Below are 22,645 nucleotides of genomic sequence, written 5' to 3'. Positions count from 1 at the left end.
AGAGGATATTTTAAGATGTGGTGCTGTAGGTTGGGAATGATATGTTCCCTAATGTTTTCTGAAAGTTGAGAACAAAGGCTGTAATTACTAATTGTAATGTCTACCAAAAGACATTACAAAATGTCTTTTGTAATGGACTGTTTCTGTGAATGTTGAGACCAGATCATAGCAGAATTTGGGATTTATTGGATTTATACATAAATGAGATTATACAACATCAACTATGCTGCTTTGTAATTTCTTTTCTTTAAAAACTACCATGGACCTTCTACTGAAGCCAACAAATATAAATCTCTAGGGTTCTTTATAGCAAATGTATAGATTCTCTTCCACGAGTATACCATATTTTTTAACTAGTCCATATTGGTGGATATAGGTTGTTTCTCATTGTGATGAACAACTTTGTATATCTTTACATATTTATATGTAAAGATACATATAACTATATCATTGACTATATGACTATATCATTGGAATATAATATTTATTAGATATAAAATTTTGTGTATAAAATGGAATGTACATTTTAAATTTTATTATACAATGCCAACAAAAAGTCATGCTAATTTATATTCCCACCACACAGAATATAAAAGCCCCACAACAATACAATCTCATTCATATCATTTCTTACCAGTTGGTGAGGATTACCACAACTTTGACAACATATCTAGAACAGACATACAAAGAATCTGAAAGATAAAGAGGATGAGGCAATCTCACCTAATATATTAGAGTGATCGAGTTCTACTCTGTTGGCCTCTCTAGAGGTGTCTTATCCATGGAAGGGGCAAATGATGATAACATCTGTTAAGCCACACAAAAACTAATGTTACCCTGAGAGGAGAGGAAGATACTTAAAATGGGCAAATAAAACTATTTCCAGTTCAACTTGTCTGGGTAATGGGGCAGACACACTATGGTGGTGAGATGGTGCATGTAGCAGACTTTGTAAATTGGAAAGATTGAAGCATAACCTGGGAAAACAATTACACCCTGCATCTGAATAATTAGTACTGAATTGTTTAGTTAGTAAAAGGGAATTATACACCCTGTGGTTTGACCTTGGATTTGAGTGTTATTTTTATGTTTTGCAACCTGATAGCCATATTTCCAGTAAATGAAGCATTTATTATAAAAAGTGCTGATGGGGTCAGTGCCAATTTGGACCACTATTCCTTGTGATACCCTGATATTAAAAGCCAGAACATCTAATATTGTACTTTCTCATAGCAAATGTACTATAGAGAGTATTTTCCTCTGTAAATCCATGTCCCCAGGTTGCCTCTGACTTTGGCACAGGAGGCCTGTTAATTCTATGCTTATTTATGCTCACTTTGTCTCCTGAAAAGGTGGGTCCAGACAGCCCTCCCTGAGTTTATTTTACCATATCAATCCTGCTGGACTCTTAAGGGCTTCATGCACCAGAACATCTGTATTTAACTTTGTTAGTCCCCACCCACAAAACCCATCTGAACTGGCACTGCTTCTGAATACACAAGTGAGACTAAATTACAAATGGAGAAAGTGTCTGGGATAAAATAAACTGTCACCAGGAAAAAACTGTCTTCTTCCACTTTCTTTTTTCTCTGAGGAAAACAGGAAATTGATCTTATTCTTAGGTGAGATTTATTGCTCTAATCACTTATCCCAGAATTTCTGATCAACAATAAGGAGGGAGTGGGTCCAGGTATCTGTTTGTAGTAATAAAGATTCAAATCTAATTTCTTCAGTTTTGTCTTTTATGTTCTCATTTTGAACTAGAAGAGCACAGAAAAGTGGGTTGAGGACCTCACAATTGGAGAATGTCTTGTATTGCCTGGTGACTAGGGTCCTCTGGAGATTAGATTGTCAGGATATTTAGATGCATAGAAAAACAAATGAATAAAACTCCTTCCTCTCTGGTACTTCTGAGGACAGGGTGTCCTCTATGATTGGAAACCTGGGTGAGAGGAGAAAATACTTTCTGTTAGCAAAGGATAGTGAATAGTAATTATTCTCAAGTATGTCTTCTCTGAGAGATGGTCTCAACATGTGAAAAACATGGTGAGTGAGAAGTGACCATATTCAGTATGATGTGCTTCATATTGATCTAATTTGGAGGACCCACCAGTGAATATATACAGGCCTGCTTTCCTTCAAAGGCTGCTTTGTGCAGTCTGCAAAATAAGAGAAGAGAGCCTTCTAATTCACTTGTCTCAAAAAATTAAAATAGAAACAGACTTTCCAGGATCCCTAAGGAGGGCACTATAGGATTTGTGTTGGAAATGAATCTGAAGACTTACAAGCAACTAGCAGATCAGAAATGTAGACAGGTCAATTCTCCCCCATCAGCTAGTTTGAAAGTGTTTAAACTTCTGCCAAATGATCTGGTTTTAGCTAGCATCAGCCTTGTGCCTTTCTGTATTTTCTCCTGCATCATAGGGGAGAAATCAGAATGACGTTTTCCTGAATCTCTTTCCAGCAGAATTTTAGGTCGAATCTGCTGATAAAAGAAACTTATGTGAGATTTGGAAGTTGGAAGAGGAGAAAGAATTTTCCTCTAGTGACAGCCCTGGGGGGTGGGGGAATGTGAGATCATCACTGATGGCTTCCTTTGGCTACTGGGGTCCTTTAGATGGCAGCCAAGGCTACCATGATGGCTTTCCTGTGCCACTGTATCTCCAGGTCTCCTACAGTGGACCTTTGTTCCCTCAGCTTTTGTATTCTTTCTAATTTTCTGTATTAAATATCTCTCCACTCAAAACAGTCACTCTTTCCTCCCTTAATAATCTTGAATTACACAGAAGTATAGGCACATAGGCTTTGGTCTTCCATATTAATTAATCTGAATTTTCATTACCACCAAGTTGTAGACCAACAGATGGCTTACAGGCATAAAAACACATATGGTATGGTTTCATTTTTATAATGTTTGAAAGTGAACTCATTTGTGATGTTAGAAGTAAGGATGATGTTTGTGTTTGGGGAAGATGGCAGTGACTGGATGTGCCATGAAGAAGACTTGGGGTGCTGGTAATGTTTGATTTCATCAAGGTGGTACTTAAATGGTTGAGTTCTTTTTCTAATAATTCTCTAAGCAAGATAATCATGTTATGAAATTTTCTTTATAGATGTTAAACTTCAATCAAAAGTTTACTTAAAAGTATTTTAGACTGGTAAGAAATTTCATTTTTTAGTATTAATCCCAAAATGACAAATTGGTAATTGAGTCTCATTTTACTTTTTGACAGATGATACAACTGAGGCAACAAGATATCCAGTAACTTGTTCACGTTCTTTTGTAAGCTAAGTTTTCTCTCCATTTATGATCTGATTTAATGTGAGAATTTTAAAGATGTTTTTCCTAAATATCTCTTTTCCCATTTTTCCTGATTTATAGTTAAATAAGATCAAGTTTACATGAAAATAGATAAGAAAAATTATTCTAAGATAATTTGTCATCTCAAGCATTACTTTAAAAATATCAGACTCTCTAGTGAAATAGTCTATGGGTAACATTGATAACGAATGTACCAACCTTGCCAAGGTATTTAGAATTTAGGAGTAGAAAGAAAAGAAGCTACTTCAACAATGTGCCATTGTGATTAAATGTGGCTTTAATTCAAACAAAAATTACATATTTTAAAATATCACCAAGAAAGGTAAAACAGAGTAACTAAACTTACTGTGGTTATCATTTTGTAATGGACAAAAAAAAGTGGAATCACTATCTTGTACACCACAAATTAATATATGTCAATTATGCTTAAATACAAAAATCACTAGAAGACAAAACCATAAAAAGAAGAGAGAATGGATAGTGCTAAAAAACACACTAAACTCACCCATTTGTCTATTTCCCACAGCTTCTGCTATGTAAGCCACCTAGATTTTCATCTCTTAGGGCAATTCCTAAGACTAATGGGCTTATTGAGTCAGTATCACTCTCCCCACTATTCTGTTGCCCTAATAATATGGGCTGACCTATAAATGCCCACCAAGTAAACCCTATATAGCAGGGAGTTTCACCAAAATAGGGTGACTTCTGGGACAGCTATAGATTTTACAGTTAATAAAGAAAGAGGTTCTTTCTGCAGAGTTTCCCCACATTCACAAGGGCCTAAATCTTAATAAATTCTAGGACATTCTGGGTCCCTTATAATACACATATGCTTTTGAAATCTTTTAACCCATCACCTTCAGAAATCAGCAATAGTGTGTGCTTTTGAGTTCTTTGGCTTTTTCTGATCTTGCTTCCAGCATAATTCAGAAAAAACTGCTTCTCACAACCTATTCATTCAACATGTATTTATTCAACTTCCACTATAGGCCTGGCAGTGGGCAAGGTGCTGAGGTCACATGATGAATAAGATGAAGTCTCTGTCCCCAAGAAGCTCATGATTGGTTTAAGAATAGTCATATAAAATAATAGTTTAGTTACAGGAATAAATTTTGGTGCTGATTAAAGCATATCAGTTAAGTCCTAATTATGAGTTTAAAAATTTTTGTCTTGATTGCTCTTTGCTGGTGACCTCCCAATATGAGGGTTACCACTATTTTGAGAATTCATCTAAATGTACTAACTAAATTTGAGCATATTTTGGGAAGATCCCAAGTTCAGGTGATGAGAAGAATATACACATAGAAAAATAGTCTGGGACTTTGGGCTTGAAATTAATACTGACTAGAAGTCCTAGGAGTAAGGAATTGTGTGGCAAGAAGCTCCTATAATAGGGACTTTCAAACTAAGTTTGAGAAGATTCTAAGAGAAATACTGATGCCTTGTTGGAAGAGAGGTCAAAGATAATGTGAAATAGGCTTAATTGTTACCTGTCCATTATCAGACAACACTTCAAGGCTAACAGCTCTGAGCATGGAAACTTAAGGGTAACTCTCTAGACTCAGTTTCTACATCTTCTCCAGGCATGGAAATTCTACTGCAGATTAAAAGATACCCACTTGTAGTTGTCAGGGAGTTAAATTAGCTGTCAAATGTGATCAAAGACTTGAACCAGAAAAGATTATCAGTCACTCAAGATACTTTTGACCTAATTTTTATTACCCATAGGTTTAAAAGAATCAGAAATTGGTTAAAAAAACCTGCTATAGGACTATCCTTCAGCTTTGATGAGAAGATCTCATAATCAATATCCAAAAGACTAGAAATCATAGGTAATGTGACCTCAACTGGATGATGGGAGTGGAGAGAACTGGGGTGAAGGGTGTCCACCTTGAGTAAAAGGGCAGCCCCTGCTTCATTGTGGCTAATCACTGTATATAGGAATGCAGGTCTAGTGCATTCAAAAGAACCTACTTTCAAGGGAAGCTAGATATATATATATATTTCTTTGGGTTTTTATAATTTTTAATTGTTGTCAATTAATTTAAAAACTATATATGGAATTTTAGGGGAAGAGGGGAAGGGTTTGAAGGAACTAGTATAAAGGACACATGGACAATAACAAGGTGGGGTGGAGATGGGAGGAAGGAGGGGAGGGCTGGGGTGCTGGGCTGGGATGGGGGTAAAGGGCAGAAAACTGGACTTGGACATTAAAATAAAAAAATAAAAAAATGAAAAAAAAACTATATATGGTAAAGGTCGTGTTTCCAGCTATGATTTGCAAGAATAAGAAAGCCCTCTGTTCCCCATGGTAAAACGAAAGAAAGAAAGAAAGAAAGAAAGAAAGAAAGAAAGAAAGAAAGAAAGAAAGAAAGAAAGGAAGGAAGGAAGGAAGGAAGGAAGGAAGGAAGGAAGGAAGGAAGGAAGGAAGGAAGGAAGGAAGGGAAAGAAAGAAAGAAAGAAAGAAAGAACCATATAAAATTTAAATCATACTTTTCTATGGGGCTAGCACATAGCAGAGGACACAAGGAAGTCTTGATGAACAATAATTCCTCCTTCAAACCTAAAGAAGAGGATGCTAAGTAGGGAAGAAATAACATAAAACCCAATGCCCTTGTGTTCATTAGATTCCAGGGCTCTGGCTGAGTTGAAACTGAAGGTGAACCAAAAATACCTACAATTGCAGTCGAACATTTTCTTATTTCAAATAGGGACAAGATAAAAAAGACAGTGGCAAGGAAGGTTGGGGCATGCTCAACATCAATTTTTATCAGAGAAATGGCAGTGGATGTGTTCACCTTCCTAAAAAAACCCACCAAAAACTACCAGGAATCTTTTCAGTTAAAAGTAACAGGGCACCTAGGGGTCACGTAGTGGACTTCGCTTCTATTGGTTAACAACCAAGTAGGGAAAATGGCATTTTCTTGTAATGGTCTCTTTAATAAATGGCAAAAGTTTTCTTCTGGCCATTAACACTGGGGATTAGTTTTTTTTTTCATTTTTTTTTTATCTTGCATGGATCTAGGATAAAAATAAGTTTGAAGTCCCCCTCCATGAAAACAAGTTTACCATATGTCAATCCTTTCAGGAAAACACTGAGATTTAAATTGCACCTTAATATTTTTCTTCCCTCTTCCAAACAGTGTAGATCAAAGATTTTTGTGGGAATGAAAATCTGAAATCTGGGGGTGGAAGATGGGGAGACGTTTCAATTTCACAGGGTCTGACAGATAGCAATTGGCATACTAACCCACTTTGCAGTGTTTCTTCCTATTCACTGAGGTCAAACTAGAGAAAAAGTTTTATTTCTCTTAACATTTACCCTGACCACTTTTATGTGCTTGTCATTTATTCAGCTTGTGCTAAAAGTCTGAACCCAAAGAATAGATTTTATTTGTGTGCTGTTGATTGAAAAGGAAAAGTGTACCAAGTGCCATAGACACTTTATTCTAAAGAGATTAATCACATTCTTTATTGGCTAAGGAAATAAAAAAAAAGAAATATGTAAAATGCATTTTTTCTAAGCTGACTTCATGAGCACAACCACAAACGTGTGCTGAGCTAAGGTTAGCATCCTCCAGGTTACAACAGGAGGCCTAGAGCATTCCCTATTTACTCCTGTGAGTGCATAAGGATGCAAGGAATGGCTGGCAAATTGCCATATGTTCTCTTCTCTGATACTAGCCTGGCTGGTGTGCTGAGGCCCTGGGGAAGTGCTGTTACAAGTACTGAAGTCTAGCCTTGTACAGCCTGTCAGGCTAATAGATAGGAATGCATCTCAAAAGTCTGTCAACCCTGCCTTTCCAAAGCCTGCCTTCAAGTGAAAGACAGGCCAGGCTGACTCAACAAAAAGCTGGGCATCTCCCAGTGGAGACAGCTGCTGGGGGAAGTGAAGGAAGACAGTGGGGAAAGTAATGCTGGTTTTACCTGTTTGTCTTGTTAGGTCTGATTTCTGTGAACAGTCAAGGCCATCATTCTTGGTGTCATCTTAATTACTTTCTGTGCAAAGAAAAAAAAGGCAGAGAGTGGCGACAATTTATTTGCATTGCCAATCAATTATTTTTTTTCTTTTTAGGAATTTTTCTGACTTGCAAAACATATTATATAACCACTTGTTTTCCCCTAAAGATGAATTCTGATAGATTTACTCATTTCTGTCTCCTCAAAAGATGTACTAACATTGCCAGTATTGGGAAGCTGTGTATGTGAGGGAGACTGGAGAGAGAGGAGCAGACATTTGGTGGTTTTTGTTTTTCATACAGGTAAGTGTATGTTTCTTCTCTTAAGGAAACCCTTGAAGTTTTCCTTGCTTTCTGGTCTCCAAACGCCAGTGGCCATTCTCACTTAATACCAGATGCTATGTAGAAATCAGAGCTTAAACTTATCTTACTCAGGCGTTTAGAAGGGAAAGAAAACCTTTTCTCAAGGTGATAATAAGGAATTCATACGCGTGCGCGCGCGCACGCACACACACACACACACACACACACACACACACAAACTTTGAAGGAGGAGATCTGGGTTCTTTACTGATTTAGCACCATCTTTAGAAGGCACATTACCTATCCACTCAGCTTTAATTTTCTTCTTAGAAAATGAAAAGATAGGGCATCCTCCCTCTTTTTGAAAAAACCAAGGCAAGAACAAATGGACATATTCCTTTTCTACTTCTCAATTTCTGTTTTGCTTATTCATCACTGTATACTAAAGGACCAGTATTCTTACCTCCTTCATCCATTTATTCATTAGTTTCAGCTAATGTCTGAATAGGCAAAGTGTCTGCAAAGATGCAGTTGGGGGAAGTGGGCATGCCCAGTGAGGTCTTGGCTTACAGTGTTTTGGCTTGAAGTCCATCTTTGGAGTAAGCTGTGTCTGAAGTTAGGAGAGGAAGATGCTTGTTTGGGAAATTATATAAGTGGCTTATAACACTTCTCTAAAGTCCTCTCTCAGTCCCTTCCTCCTTTAGTTTTGGCCCTGAGGACACTGGGCTCTCCCATTTTCTACACATGCTTGAACCAATGAACTCCCAAACCAGACTGGATAGCAAAGGAGTTGGGTAGTATCACAGGGCTAGTCTGGGAGTGCCCTTCCAGCCTACACTCCTAGAGACCCCTGCCTCCCCTCCCCAGCCGCAATAAAACCTAGCATGCTATCCTGTGCAGAGTAAGGACTAAATAGTATTTATTGAATCAATGAGGCAGTAGATGAAAAGTGAATTAACCTGTTTATTATGCCTCTGCTCTGCTGCTTTTTGTCTCGTGAAGATGAGCCAGGAGTAAATACTTTGCTGACAGATGAAAACCAGCAGGCATTTTTTTTTCATACCCTAGAGCACAAGCAAGGGGATTTGAGGCAAAGCCCCTGAGCTCCCTGGGCCACTGATAATGATGAGGGTTAGAGGTAAGGTCAGTGGACCAGAATCCTTAAAAAAAGAGTCTTCTGGGAATCCCAGGGCTCTCTGTTTCACTAACTCCTTAACAGCAGGATTAGTGAGGAAGTAGACAGAGATCAAATGAGAAAAAATTCTCAGTTCCACTCAGCACTTGGTGATATGGTTTATGGAAGAGGTTTCTTTACATAACGAATGATAAAGAAGGGTTGACACTGTGCATTTGGAAAATTCTGCAGGCTCACCCTGAAAAGTGGATATGTGCTCTGGCTGTAGAGTTAGCCATGCCAGGGTGGAGTGGAAGTTTCATTCCCAGAAATACAAATCTCAGCTTTATAATAGCATGCAGTGTCCCTCTGATGTCTAACCTTTGGAAGCTATAGTGTGGGTCTTTTCTGACCTGCTTTGTTTAAAAAAAATTTAATCTATATTGTATTTTTTCCATTACCATTTAGCCCCCTTATACCCACTGCCTCCCAAGAATAGGAGCCTTCAGGAATTGATTTCTGTAGTAGCTCCTTTCTTACTTACAAACTTCCATGGACACAAAGTCACTTCTGTGGTTCCTGTAAGATAGATGAACGATATTACAATTAGTGACTTGTTGTTCTTCAGAAGTTAGCAATGGCAATGAGGACATACTATCCGTTGTTTTATCATTTGAGTCAGGAGAGTCATCTATAATATGCTTCATTAAATGTAACCGATGAGCAATTATTCTTTCAAGGATATATTTCCTTTCAACTCCCTAGAGAGGCCGTGGGAAAGTCTATCTGTTTGGACTTTCATCACTTCCAAATTGTTTTGTACTCACAGCATCTCATCTTCTTGTGCTGTGTTATTCTGAGATTTGTTTCTGCTCCTAGCATACCCTTTTCTCACTGAAACTGCCATTTCATTCCTCTAAATTTTAACATTTAAAATGTGTCTTAAAACTTCCAGCCCCCTTGAAGCCTTTCATAAAATGCTTCTCTAAATCTGAACTTCACTTTGGTTGCCTCAGCCAGAGCTTGTTTGAAACCATAATAAGTTCTATGTGTAACCTCTGTTTCTTATGTGCATGGTGTCATGTCTTCTCAGACTTTGTGTCTGTTCCAGGTAGGCAAGAAAGGTCTTTGATTTGGGTATGCTCCTGAGAAACGTGTTCTGCATACGGTGGATGATGTTAACAAAGTTGAACTGTCCACGATATGGGGGGTCAGCTCTAACTTGGCAGAGAGGAAATGAGACATGAAGGCCTCAAAGCTGGCTAAAAAAAAAGGGCACAGAGTTGCCCAAATGGACTGTATGCCACTTAAAGGTTCCTGTTCAAATGTCATAGAGAACAGGGGTAACAGTCCACTGACATCACCATCTGATGGATACTTAGCTATTTCCTGCTTTAGACTCCCAGTCCAGCTCCTGGAAGACATATGCCCTGCAGACTTCACATTCCAGTTAGAGTTGAAGTACATCTTTTTAAAAAATGCAGTTTCCAGAAACATAACCTAACTAAATAAAATCTAGTACTGAAGACAAGAAGAAAGACCAGTCTTTCAACACTTAGTTCAGTTGGTTCATTGAAGACTGATTGGAGAAATGAGAAGCAGTTGAGTTTTGGAAATTAATTATGGTATCATTATGTCAAATGATGTAATAAATGCTTTAAATGTAGGATTAGATGGATGTCATCTGGGACTAGGAGCTGAGAGGCAGCATGGGATAAAATAAGGAAAACAAAAGCAAAATGTTCCTTCGTCAGTCATTTAATCAGGACTCCCGGACAAAGGATAACCTTGTGCTCTAAGTGTTCAGGGTTATTGGGTCAAAGATGCATTCTACATTCTCATGGACACCTGGGCATAATCTGACCCAGGTGTAATCCAATCTGTGAATAAAAACAGTACTTTATTATAGGATTTAATTGCACTTTCTGAAATTTTCCCCCATTCCAGTTGTGGGATTTAATTAATTCTTACCCAGAAGTCAGTTACTTCGGGGTAATGCCATAGAAAGGGAAAGAACTATCTTAATGTGGTTTAGAGTTAGATGCAGCCTGTTTCCATTTTACTGTTATTGTCAATTGTTTAAAGAACTTTTCTGAATGAGTTCATTGTACGTGTGCCTTGAAACTTTCTAGAGCAAGTTGAAATACATTTTAGAAGAAATCACAGGATTACTAAAATAACATTAAACACTGTGAGTCCAGTTTCTGAAGGACATGGTAGTACGCATATTTATTTATATTTCATTGCCTTATGTAATTATTCACACTCCATATTTTGAGGATAAAATTTATGACACTTTGTCTCCAACTAATCATCTCACTCCCTCCTTAGCCCTTTTCTTCTGTTCTTTCTTTTTTATGAAGCAATTCTGCCTTCTGGCAATAGCTCACAGGGGAATTTTAGAATCAGAGGCTGAGTGATCTAGATGAAAACATGAGGATTCCTCCTTCATGTGCTTTCCTTTCAATAGATGTAATTTTTTTCCCCAGCAAGGAAAACCTTTTGAACAAAAAGAGTGAGTTTGCCCTCACCAGAGATGGTAAATGATTCAATTCCAGGTTTCTTCCTACTGCTCTTTTATTGTCTGTTTCTTACCTGGTTCTGTCCCCATGCTCCCTGCAGTGTTAGATGTTGGACTGGAACCTCTGTTAATTGCCACTGAGCAAGGTTAGCAAGGGGACAAAGTGAATAACAGCTCCCTGTGGACATCTGCTTGGGGTTCTAACCCACCACAATTCCAAGGGGCTGGAGTAACAAATTTGAGGGGATTTGCCTGAATAAGTTGCCTGGTAGCCTATTTTGTATCAAACATTCTGAAGTATTAAATATGAAACTTGGAGAAAAGGACATTTCAAATAAAGCCTACCTTCAATCACTTCATAAATATATATATTTTTTTCTAATTCATCTTGATTTTTAATCTCTCTCCTATACTAATTGCTATGTTATTACATTTTATGTCATAACACAGTGGAAAAGACACTTTTTTTTCAAGGTTTTCACAATAGTGAGGGAGACAGTTAAGTAACAGAACCACTCTGGGGTAATATGGAATCAGATGTTTAGGCTGCTGCATAAAGAACTTTTCATATGGGTTTCAAGGAGAGGAAACAAGTAGAATAAAAGCAGGGCCCATTGACAGGTCAGATATTCAGCTGGCTCCTATGGTGCAAATGTACCAATATGTAAACTACTGAAGTGGTTCTGTTTGATTGCTGCTCTGATGCCCTGGCTGCTGGGGCCCCATTCCTGGGATCTCTAGCTCCTGTTCCAACACTCTCACCCACATCCATTCTAATTGGTCAGACCTCACCATTTTCTTTATTAAATACCTCAAATATCTCTCCTGCCTGTTTTTGTAACAGCAGGTAAAAGCTTGGGATTGACAATGATGGTGAGGGAGTAGAACCCTTCTTGACCAGGGCTTCACTCAGCTCTTCCCAATTTGGTTACTGTGGAGTTCATACCCTATGATCACAGAAAATCCATGTTGTATCCTTTTTCCTTAAAATATTTCTTGTGCTCAAAACTTTCCATTGTTCTGCTATTTTCAATGTCTCTGTGTTTCTTATTTCTTGTCCATCCAAGACTCTGCTCCAGGCTTCAAATCCTTGGATGCATAATCAACAAAGGTACAGTAGCAACCCCCCCATCCCCTCACTTACTTGTGGTTTCTTCATTTTTCACATTTTAGTTACTTGCAGTCAACCTCAGTCTGAAAATGTTAAACAGGCAATTCTAGAAATAAACAATTCATAAGTTTTAAACTGAGTGCTGTTGTAAATACCATGATGAAATCTGGCACCTTCCCACTCTTTCACCAGGGATGTGACTCATCCCCTTGTCCATCTCATCCATGCTGTGTGAGGTCCTCAGCAGCCAGTTGCTTAGCTGACTATGTTATCAGAACAACTGTCATAATATCACAGTGCTTGTGTTCAAGTAACCCTTATAATGGCCGCAAAACCATTCACATAGCTTGTATCACAGTATATTATTTTAATTGTTCTATTTTATTATTGGTTGTTGTTGTTAGTCTCCTAGTGTGCCTGATTTGGAAATTAAACTCTATCATAGATCTGTATGCAGAGGAAAAAGATATAGTATATGCAAGGTTGGTAATTGTTGCGCATGGGTCACCGGCCAGCAGTGACCATGGAACGCTGTGGATGGCTCGATGATAAACACGCGAGAAAAAATGACACATGTACAGAGACAAACTAGTTTCTGTGGGGAAGTAGGGACGAAATGGCCACCCCCCCTAGTGGGGAGCGTGCCAATTTACAGTCCATACCTGCTTTTATTGGGCTCATTTTGCATAATAATTCAGGTAAAGTACAGTACTCATTAGGCAGTAAGACTTTGAGGAACAAACTAACTTCCTCCTTGGACCCCTCTCATTCAACTGAGAGCATTCTAAACAAAGAAGGTTTCACAGTAATTTACATGTTCTTTCTTAGGCCTGATCACCCCAGGGAATCCGCACTTCTCAGTACAGAGCTGCACCACCCTGTCATTGTTTCAGGCTTAGGTGGAGCAAGGGAACTAAGGCAACTGAGAGACAAGGAGGTTTTCTCCCAGACGCTGAGAACTTAGGCTATGTCAAAGCTGAGGAGCGAGGGTCCATCACCCCCTTTTGCTGCAGCCCCCCAAGTCCTTCTTTTGGGGGGCCTCCCAAAGTGATCGTGCCTGTCTTAGGTCATTACCTCCGTGGGGAATCTTACCCATCTTTGGCTAACCGACCAAGCTTTTGGGGGTTCAGTCATGAATAAAGCAGCAGAAGCAGCATTCCTGCCAGGGAGATAAGCTTTTGTCTCCTTGCTGGCTTACAGTTCCAAGGGCGTTCCCTTAGCCTTAGCCTAGGCGGGGGTTTCAGCTTCTGATACCAGTCAGGGCAGTTCCCAACAGGTAATTAGGTTTCAGGCATCCACTGAGTCTTGGACTGTAGTCCACTCAGTTGAGGAAAGACTACCATAGTGAAGTAATTGAGGCTCACAGATTTAACTCATGACTTTAATTATGTATTTAGGAGGACAGCACTCGCCTATAGATACCCCCAGTCTTCCAAAAAGGAGAATTTTTTCTGATTACATGTCTTGCTCCCCTAATTGTCATTCCTTCACTGTCTTCTCTGCCAAGACTGGACTCTTGACATCAAGTAAATCCAGAGACCTCACTGGAATCATTAAAACAGTTACTATTGACTTGATGGTCTCACTATTGTCTGCTAAAATTTAACCAGTAAGTTCCAATGACAGCTGGAGAACATAGCAGAGAAAAGGTTTCCATTATCAGAGGCCTCAGTGATATGTGCTCATTATTAAAGTTCAGAGGGGCTGGAAACTCAAATAGGTTGAGTCCTGGTGAAGTCAAACATCAGCTGACTCTCAGCACATTGTCAATACTGTGGGCCTGCCAAGTTTCTCGTACTAAATGCTGCTGTTTTTCTCAAAGCAGTGTATGCGCTCAATGGAGGGAGAAGGAACAAGGTGAATACCAATTTGGGTACAAAAATTTCAAAAAGATATAGATAGGATAGGAGCTCAATTTGCAACATCCTTGAGACCTAGGAACTAATTACTCAGATACATTTTTTGTGGTGTAGCCATTGTTTTGTTTTGTTTGTTTTTGCCTAGCAGAAAATACAGGTAAAGGCAGGGCATGCTCACTCACAGTTTGTTTTTGTGCCTTATTTAGAGACGTGGGCTTGACTTATGCAATCCCCAGAGACCTAGACTGGTTGAGTATAATATTCACTAGGTAAAGCTCTAGGTGTCTTGCAGGCTGGACCAGTTCCCTTGGCCCCTCAGCTGACCCTGGGGCTTCTGGAATTAGTTGTGCTGCTCATTATTTCCCTCTGGCTTGTCTCTACCCCTGCCCTCTTCTGAAGCAAGAACGCAGGACTAGTACTGCTATCCTCCGGCCTGTTGGCACCCTCTCATTTCTCAGAGTATTTTATGCTTGGCAAAAGCAAACACAACAAAATAAAACAATTGCAACACCAAAATTCAAGGAAGCACAAGATAAAATAATGTATGTGGTATTCAGTCCCTAGGTCTCAAGGATATTGCAAATTGAGCTCCTAGTCTATTTTCATCTTATTTTTGAAGCTTTTGTGCTCAAATATGTACTCTTCTTGTTCTGATTCCTCTTTAAGGTTGGAAGTTAAGCTCTCAGCTCTGAGTAGTAGCTGTTCTGGAGATATTTTTCCTGCATTATCTTTCTTTCTTTCTTTCTTTCTTTCTTTCTTTCTTTCTTTCTTTCTTTCTTTCCTTCCTTCCTTCCTTCCTTCCTTCCTTCCTTCCTTCCTTCCATCTATCTATCATGTATCTCTTTTTATTGTTTGTTTGGCTTCAGAATTATCTCATAGTTCTCTTATTCAGCACTACACCTTGTTCTATTTGTGCTGTACCTGGTGCTTACTACAAATAAATAACTTTATAAACAACACTTTTTATAATAGTAGGATCATATGTTCCCCTTTATTTGCAATTGAAGCTAAAAGTAGCACCTAATATATTAAATATTTATAGCAGAATAGCATGTTTTCACATCATTTTGTCAAAATTACTCTCCATGAATGAGGTCATCAAGGTAGGTTTTTGATGTACATCCTGGACTTCCAGTCAAGATGGAGGCATAGGTAGATACACTTCGCCTCCTGGAACAACCAAAAGAAGGATAACGATAAATTTAAAAATAAAGGTAACCAGAACTCCCAGAAAACTAAACTGTATGGAAGTCAGACAACAAAGGGGTTAAGAAACATTCATCCAAACTCATAGGAGGGGTAGAGATGGGGAGCTGGGGTGGAGAGGACTCCTGGCTATGTGGTGGCTGGTGGAGCAAATGGTTCCATATTTGTATGCAGACAAACTGGGAGGAAAAACTGGGCAGTGAGACAGATAGCACAACCCAGAGTTCCAGTGTGAGGAAATAAAGCCTCAAAACCTCTGACTGAAAAAACCTGTGGGGGTTGAGGGGGCAGGAGAAACTCCCAGCCTCAAAGGAGACTTTGTTGGAGGGACCCACACAGTCCTAGAAATTACAGAAACCCACCCACCTGGGAATCAGCACCAGAAGGGACCAATTTGCTTTTGTGTAGGAGAGGAAGTGACTAAAACCCAGCACAGAGCTAAGCAAGTGGCATTGTTCCCTTTCAGACCCCTCTCCCACATACAGTGCCACAACTCAGCAAAGTGGGTTGCTCTGGCAAATACCTAAGGTTCTGCCCCTTACTACTAACAGGCATACTGAGACAAAAAAAATATGGCCCAAATGAAAGAACAGATCAAAGCTCCAGAGAAAATACAACTAAGCAACAAAGAGATAGCCAACATATCAGATGCACAGTTTAAAACACTGGTAATTAGGATGCTCACAGAAATGGTTGAGTATGGTTGCAAAATAGAGGAAAAAGTGAAGGCTATGAAAGGTGAAATAAAGGAAAATGTACAGGGAACCAACAGTGAAAGGAAGGAAACCAGGACTCAAATCAACAATCTGGAGCAGAAGGAAGAAATAAATATTCAACCAGAGCAGAATAACAAAACAAGAATTCAAAAAAATGAGGAGAGGCTTAGGAACCTCCAGGACAACTTTAAACATTCCAACACCTGAATCATAAGGATGCCAGAGGGAGAAGAGGAAGGGTAAGAAATTGAAAACTTATTTGAAAACATAATGAGAGACAACTTCCATAATCTGGCCAAGGAAACTGACTTCCAGGAAGTCTAGGAAGCTCAAGAGAATCCCAAAGAAGTTGGACCCAGGGAAGCACACACCAAGGCACATCATAATTGCATTACCCAAGATTAAAGATAAGGAGAGAATCTTAAAAGCAGCAAGAGAAAAGGAGACAGTTACCCACAAAGGAGTTCCCATCAGTGTCAGTTGATTTCTCAAAAGAAATCTTATAGGCAAGAAGTGAATGGAAAGAAGAAATCAAAGTCATAAAAGGCAAGCACCTACATCCGAAATTACTCTTTTCAGCAAAGCTATCCTTTAGAATGCAAGAGCAGATAAAGTGCTTCTCAGGTAAGGTCAAGGTAAAGGAGTTCATCAACACCAAGCCTTTATTACACAAAATGTTAAAGGAATTAATCTAAGAAAAAGAAGACAAAAAATGCTAATAGTAAAAGGATAACAAACTCATAACTAACAACAATCGAGCCTAAAAAGTCAAAAACAAAAACTAACTAAGCAAACAACTGGAACAGGAACAGATTTACAGAAATAGAGATGACAAGGAGGGGTATTAGTGGGGAGAAGAACGAGGGAGAATGGAGGAAAAGGTACAGGGAATAAGAAGCATAAATGGTAGGTAGAAAATAGACAGGGGGAGGGTTAAGAATAGTATGGGAAATGGAGAAGCCAAAGAACTTATATGTACGACCCATGGACATGAACAAAAAGTGAGGGAATGATGGGGGTTGGTGCAGGTCAGAGGGGAATAAAAGGGAGAAAAAAATGAGACAACTATAATAGCATAATCAATAAAGTATATATTTTAAAAAGAGGTAGGTTTTTATAGACCATCTATTTGTTGTTGCTGTTTCTTTGAAGCATTTTTCTTGGTGCTTAGATATTAAAACACTTTATTTAATAATTTGAACTCTTCTAAGATATTTAAACAGCTTTGGTTCTGGAATTTTTCCCTTAATTTTTATTGAGGTATAATTGATATATTAGTTTCAGATGTACAATATAGTGATTTGATATTTGTTTACATTGTAAAATTGATCACCACATAAATCTAGTTAACATTCATCACCTTATGTAGTTACCAAATTTTTTCTTGTGTTAGGAACTTTTAAGATCTGCTCTTTTAGAACTTTCATATACACAATACAGTATCGTTGACTGCAGTCACCATGCTGTACAGTACATCCTCAGGACTTATTTTATAACTGGAAGTTTGTCCCTTCTGATCCCCTTTTCCCATTTCACCTATAATCTATATTTTTATAATTCCAAACTGACTGGTTCTAAACTGACTGCTTCATCTATGCCCAGGTGTCTCTCTGCCTGACACTTAATCCTGTATTTTACATCTTGGCTAATAATGTTTTCATATAGTCTGCACCAAAACTAAAAATTTCAGCATTTTTGTCAACTACTACCTTTTTTTTTAACCACCACATTCCATTTGTGCCAGTCCAGCAGATTTTACTTTTTAAAATGTCTCCATGTGTTTCCCTCTTTTCCAGGTCCAGTGATCCTGCCTCAGCCCAGGCCCTCATCACCTTTCACCTGGGTGGGAGGAGCACCTCCTGATGGCACCTTTCCCATCAACCTCCCCACTCCTCCCTGCCTCTGTTGTATTCATGTATCATTATTTTGTGCTTACTTCCTACTATTTTCTGTGCCCACAAACTACTTTTCAGCTGAGAGCACTCCAGCTGAAAATTGCTTCAAATCCTTTTTGGAACACGGTAAAATATGAAAACAAAATAAAATCAAGAACAAAATTCTACTCAGTTTTCAGAATCAGGCTTCAACCTAGCCTTCTCAGAGCCTGTCCTGATGCTCAAGACAGGGCCTGCGATGTCCTCCTGGCACCCCTGCAGGACTGTCTGCCACAGTCTGCTTCTCTCACGGGGTTGGAAGTCTGTTCATTCTGGGAGACAGATTTCAGATCTTAGCCATTTTCTAGTTATTATTTAACAGGTCCATGTCAGGAAGTTCCTGCTGGGTCCAGAATGGTTTCTGTTTGACTAGCAGCCCCTGCTCTGGTCTCCAGAGACTCAGTCTGGCCTCTTAGTGCTTGGAAGAGAGAGGCATTTTCCCAGGTGAGCCATGAGTTCTTCATCATGGCCTTCAAGCTATGCACTCTTTGTTGCCATCTTCTTTTTCTGGAAATTAACAAGTTACCTGACTAAAATACCCTTATTTTCTCCAAAATCTGGGCTGTGTCTGATATGACTGTAGGTTCTTGCTGTCTATCTGGTGACAAAATCTGAAAACTTTCTGGGTGACCTTGTCAGAAATGAAAATTTTTATGTCTTGCCCCACAATATTGTGGTTAATACCCTGTCAAACTGAAATTAATTAAAATTAATTGATATCTCCACCCTACTCAAATCTGGGGTAGAAAAAGAGCATCCTTCACTTCACCAGAGAACCCACATCATTAGCTTTGCTCTGACTGGCACTCTTCACACCAGACTAATTCAGATAGCCAGAGTAAATTGTGGGGAAAAACCATCCAAACTTTGGATTTGTCTGCATGACTCAAAACAGAAGACTTAATATCTCTAACCCAATTGACAGAATTTCATCTGGCTTTGTGTAAGCATGGTAATGAAGTTATAACTCTTGGGCTGCTAAACACTGAAGAAGAAATACAACCAAGGAGAATCATGGTTCAAGAAGTTACAACACTTTTCTAGTAGTTGCAAACATAGCTGGAATCAGCATGCCAGGCCACACAATTTAGAGGCCTTATGACATTATATTTGACATGTTGGAGCTACTCTATAATCTACAGCAACATTTGTTGAAGTGATTGCAAGGGTCATAAGAGATGCTTGCAAAAAGTATGGATTCTCAGACCCTCCCTTAGAGATTCTAATTCAGTAGTTCTGGTGGGACTTCGTATAAAATATAAAAATTGGTGTTTTTAATAAATTCCCCAAGTGATTCTTTTTACTAAGCAAGCTAGGGGAACAGTGTTCCAAAGGAAGAAATCAAATCCTGTGTGGTAGAAAGAATAAGAAGACACCAAGACCCAGGTAGGAATTTAGCACAGATACTGATTAATGGGGTCCAGAACACTCAGGAGGCTCCAACTTATTGGCAATGTCCCTTCCTCCACTCACACACTAATTTTAGTCCAGTTTGGTCTAATAATTTTAATAGTCTCCTTAGGTTTAAAGAATTGCTTTGGAATAATTACTCAGGCTTTCTGATTTTTTTCCTTTTCTTGGCACTTACTCAAGGAAGGTGTTTGGGTAATGAATGAGAGGCTCACAGAACCTCAGGGCATGGGAGAAAGGGTCTCTTGGCTTACTGTGGACCTGCTTCATTGTTGAGGTCTGTGGCTGATGATATTGTGATTTTTCTTTCTTGACTTGTTCTGGGCCAGGGCCTGTCCCTGACTGCCCTATTTCTCTTGGCTTTCTCTGACATGTAAATTGCTCTGAGTCTCTTCACAGCTGCCATGTGGTTCCTGGCCCAGACTGCATACTCTATAGCTTCTCCAGGATCATCTGTTTTGTCCTGTACTTGCCCTATCAGGTCAAGGTCCAAAGTTCTCAACCTACTATCAGTGCTACACAGAAGCAGGATGAGGTTTAGGAACAGCATCAAAACCCTTTTTCTGCCTGACCATACTCTCTATCCTCCTCATGATGCTAGGCCTCAGACTGGAGAGAACAGGGAGTGAGCAGATGCCCTTCTGCCCCTGGTGTCCTTTCCACCTATCCAGGGTGCCTGGCTCTGCACCAAATTCTCAGAATGGGAATATCAGGTTATGACTTCTCACTTTCTCCTTCTTATCTGCTTCCCTGCACCCTTTCTACCCCTACAATCTCTCAGAGAAGCAAGAGGATGGATTTTCTGTAACATCTTCCCCTTGCCTTCCTAAGCTTTTCCTTACACAAAAAGATGATATTTCTCCTCCTGGTTAGCTTCTTAATTAAATGGGGTGAAATTAATCAGGAAATCTTTTCTCTTTGATAATGCCAACTTCTCCAGCTGACTGTCTTGTAGCAAAATCTTATCTGGGATTACAGAGTTGGGTGGGGGCACTGCTGTCAACTTACCCACAATTCCCCTAGAAGTCCCAGGTTCCCCTTTCCCACCTGACCCTTCTTACCAGCCCTGCCTCTGCCCCTGGCAACCTAGTCTGGCCTAAAGAGGGGAGACAGTCATAGAGTCATAAAAATCTAGTAACAGGTTTAAAATATTATCTGATTATCCCAATAGAGTAAAAAACAGAGGTTTTTCTTTTCAGTTTGTCATCTCAAACAGGCAACTTTTTGTTCCTATAATCTTCCTTTGATACAAGTTTCTGAAACACTTTGATATTCCTCTTTTTCCCCAACAAAAATGCTTCAAATGTGAGATTACAATAAAGTTGATTTAAGTTTTCTTCAACAGGGGTGGAGCAGTGAAAGAACATTAAATTTGATAACTTAGATGTAAATCCATGTCCTTCAAGCCTGGGGTTTTGTTATGTGATGTCTAATATGTGATAACACAATGAACTTTATTGGGCAGTTATGAGAATTAATTAAAGTGCTTGTGTGGATGTTCTTTGAAAAATTAGGTCATGTTGTTGATAATTTTTTAAATCTTATTAAAAAATTAGGTTCTAGTATATGCAAGGTTGTAAACTTTTGATTCCGTGGGTACAAGTAAGGAGAATTTCTGGGAGTCACCCTAACTCTTTATCGACTGCTTTTTATCAGCTCCAAAAACGCAGGCATCCTCAGGACCCTAGTGTTTGTCTTCAGGCGCCTGGAACACCCTCACTGGGGAGGCCCCAGTCTCTGGACTCTTCTTAACCTCATCTTTCAAATCTTACTTACCTCTGTATATCACTTCTTGGCTGAAAATAGGTTCATCTGATACATCAGCTATTTTAGCAACCTTTTGATTACAGATGACAGAAACCTTATTTAAATGAGCTTTAGCCAAAGGACGGGAATTACTAGCTCATGTAGTCTGCTCCCACCCCCAGTACTTAATGGATATCTCCACATCTCTGCTCTGCTTCCCTCTGTCAGATTCACTCCAGGTTAGACAGTCCCCTTTGTGGTGCCCAATGAGCTCCAGACCTACACTGCCTATGCTTGCAACCCCAGTTCAAAGAGAGTTCACCATTCCCAGTAGCTACAAAGAAAGTCTAAATTTTCCTGATTTGTGGTTCCTACCCAAATCTAACCAATTACTGTATCCAGGAAAAACAGAATTGAGTGCAACTCCTTAGTTACCTACCTGGGAGCAGCAGCAAATGTGAACACTGCCAGGGGGTTCTGAAAGGAAAATCAAGGTGCTGTTACCACAAGAGGGGAAGGAACATCACACGAGCAAAAGTTACAGATACCACCACACTGGCTAAAATATGAAGGAATCTGGGCCAATGTATTGCCTTTTCCAGAACATTCAGCATCTGAATCCCATGAAAGTGTGTGGGTCATCTCCATAGGCAATTTCTTCCCCATTGGAGGCAGGTGAAACCGTTTAAGGTCCATGAGCCCCAGGTTTCTCAGGTGTCCAGGTAGAAAGACTTTGCAGATGAGAGTGGAAGGTATTTGAAGCCAAGTGAGGTGAAAAAGAAAAGTTTTCCTTTCCAGAAGATAATTGTTGTTATTTATTATACCTTCTTATTCATCTTTATGTTTTGCTACTAGTAGATGCTTGGTAAATGACTAGAGCTCATAACATATTTGTCAAGTGAAAGGATAAATAAGTGAATATGTCTTTATTGTGAAACCCAATTGCCCAATGTCTTTAAAGCCTGAGTATGAAAACAAGCATATATCTCTTCCTCTGAATTCTACTAATCAGACAGTCATTGAGTCCAAATTTATGGAGAGGAGACATATACCTGTCTTTTCATAGGAGGAGTGTGAAAGAGTTTTATGGCCATGTTAACAACTGCCACAGTAATCTCAAACTTGACCTCGCACATATAAATGAGTTTCACAGATACACTGAATTGTAATATTCTCAATTTTGTAAGACTATCAGAACTAGTTCAGTCTCTTAGAATGAGACATCTCCCTTTGATTCAAGAAATCTAGTTCCAATTCTTTAAAGAAATTGTTCCCAAGATGCATAAATTCCCCTTGAGACCTATGCTGACTAACTCCCATAGGTCAAGATGCCCTGATCACAACTCTCAGGTGGAATTTGGTTTATGGCTTTAATACCCTGCACTACAGCTAAGAATGTGAGAGCTGAGCTTGCTAAAAGACTTGTCAGAAAAATGATGCTTGC

The 22,645-nt window shown here is 39.2% G+C and overlaps 1 long non-coding RNA gene across 2 annotated transcripts in view; it reads right to left on the bottom strand.

Moving 5' to 3' along the window:
- Window positions 1-308: 308 nt before the first annotated feature.
- The window catches only part of LOC123818837, a 95,150-nt gene continuing 72,813 nt past the window's right edge, over window positions 309-22,645 (bottom strand). For both annotated transcript variants that reach the window (XR_006785709.1, XR_006785708.1), the window contains 5 exons: window positions 21,641-21,678; window positions 12,364-12,436; window positions 9,243-9,277; window positions 7,250-7,321; window positions 309-1,942 (listed from right to left, as the gene is read on the bottom strand). This is a non-coding gene — a long non-coding RNA (uncharacterized LOC123818837). The remainder of the gene's footprint in view (window positions 1,943-7,249; window positions 7,322-9,242; window positions 9,278-12,363; window positions 12,437-21,640; window positions 21,679-22,645) is intronic.

Source organism: Phyllostomus hastatus, unplaced genomic scaffold (genome assembly GCF_019186645.2).
Source record: "Phyllostomus hastatus isolate PE091 unplaced genomic scaffold, TTU_PhHast_1.1 phas_contig_29, whole genome shotgun sequence".
NCBI lineage: Eukaryota > Metazoa > Chordata > Mammalia > Chiroptera > Phyllostomidae > Phyllostomus > Phyllostomus hastatus.
The sequence above is the reverse complement of the archived record's forward strand: the minus strand, read 5'-3'. Positions and strand labels throughout refer to the sequence as shown.